The sequence below is a fragment of the Myotis davidii genome, unplaced genomic scaffold (assembly GCF_000327345.1).
Source record: "Myotis davidii unplaced genomic scaffold, ASM32734v1 scaffold1578, whole genome shotgun sequence".
Lineage (NCBI taxonomy): Eukaryota > Metazoa > Chordata > Mammalia > Chiroptera > Vespertilionidae > Myotis > Myotis davidii.
In genome coordinates, this window is record NW_006289407.1 from 6,358 (window position 1) to 8,640 (window position 2,283).

Sequence of the window (2,283 nt, forward strand, 5' to 3'; positions counted from 1 at the left end):
AATTGTATTTGCTGATGCTTTTTATTGAACTATCAGAGCTCTGTAAATAATAGAATTTGAGAGCTGGTGGCCTCCTTCAAGGACAACTACTGGAGGACTGAGGATGGTGCTTCACATCTCCTAAACTGTAGGAGCAAGGACCCTCTATTCTATTCTTAGACACAAGGGAAGTCAGTTTAATCCTTCCAATTATTGTGAGCACCCCACCCCAATAAGCACCTCTAAGTACTTCGTATTAATTCCTCCCCTTAATTATCCCTATATATCCAGAGTAAGAGTGAAATACAGTTTCTAGGTATTATGTCTCCCATGCATCTCTTAAAACAATTGTGCAATATATATTAAGAGCTATACAGAATTCATACCCTTTCAAACAATTAATTTATATGAATATATCTAAGGGAAATAATCAGATTCAGGTAAAGATTTATGTATAAAGATGCTCAGAGGTTACATCAGATGAACAGCATGAGAGATCCCTTTGATGCTCAATGCATGGCTCATTCCAAAGAAGGGAGGAGACAGGGATTCCAAAATGGTGGTGGAGTAAGTGGAAGCTACACTGGCATGCTCCCAGAACCAAACTGGAATTACAACTAAAATACAGAAAAACCCTCCTGAATAATCAACTGAAGACTAGCTGGAGAGAACCCTGATAACCAAGGATGGAAAGTGGAGACTGCATAGAGACTGGTAGAAGTGTGGAGGAGTGAAAGGGTTGACAAGGCTCCCATAGACAACAGCTGAAGTTCCAGAAGGCTATTACAGCTATGGGGGGTTACAAGCTGGGCACCCTAACCTAGAACACCAGAACTGAGAAAGGTGCCCACATAATACCTGACTGTGAAAAACATCAGGGTTGCTATCTGCAACTGAGAGATAGCTGGAAATGCAGGCACCCTCTTAGTGGGACAAGGCACTCACCTTGGGCTCTGGCAGAGGGAGGGAAGAGTGGATGCAGCTGTGTGCACAGAATCCAGTGTGAGGGCTTTGGGGTTAAACCACAGAAGGCATACACCCCGGTTTTCTGTGCTAAGTAATTCCTTTATGTGCAGAGGACATCTTTCTCTGGCAGAACTTTGCTATCCAGGAGGATTTTACCTGGGGAGAAAGAAGTTGTCCCACCTTATTGGAAAACCCTTTGCCCTACCTTGTTGAGTTTCTGAGGCCCATTAAGAGACTAAGGATAACAATCAGCATTCAGGATGAAGCAATTGCCCCACCCTGTTTGCAAACCTGTCACCTCATCCTGTTTTTGATAGCCTGAGGTTAATCAATATTTAATACAATCAGACTATAGGCAGAGGCAGGTATCTGGAGGCTTTGAGTCTTTGCCTGATCTAATTAGGGCCCAGGGCTAGAAAAAGAAGAGTTTGGTATATATCTAGGTCATTTTCAAAGAAACACAACTCTAGCATACAGAGCCCCAAGATGTTGACTGCTGATTGTTTCAAACAGGGTACTCAGGGCCGGTCAGAAACAGCGTATAACACTGTACTGCACTAGAGCTTGGAGGCATAGCAGATCTACCTAATACAAAGATACAAGCACAAACAGAGAGCCAAAATGGGGAGACAAAAAAACAAGCCCCAAATGAAAATACAAGAGAACTCTCCAGAGAAAGAGTTAAATGAGATGCATATAAGAAATTTATCAGACATAGAATTCAAAATGATGATGGCAAAGATGCTCAACATAATGAGAAAAAATATAGTAACTATGAAGAATGACATAGAACTACTAAAGAACACAATGGAAGGAATACAAAGCAGATTAGGGGAAGCTGAGGATTGGATTAGTGAATTAAAAGACACAGTAGAAAAACATTAATCAAAGAACCAAAAAGAAAAAATAATAATAAACAGGAAGACAACCTAAGGAAGCTGTGGGACAACATGAAAGGTAACAGTAATAATTGGAGAGCCAGACGGGAAAGAAAGGGAGCAGAGGATAGAGAATGTATTTGAAGAAATAATGGCAGAAAACTTCCCTAATCTGGTGAAAGAAAAAGCCTAAAAAATTCAGAAGGCATAGAGAACCAAGCAAGAAAAACACAAACAGGCCCATGCCCAGACACATCATAATTAAACTAAAGAGAAAATGAACAAATGGGACTACATCAAAATAAAAAGCTTCTGCACAGCAAAAGAAACCATCAACAAAACAAGGAGAAAACCCACTGTGTGGGAAAACATATTTGCCAATGTCATATCTGATAAGGGCCTAATCTCCAAAATTTATAGGGAACTCATACAACTTAACAAAAGGAAGATAAACAATCCA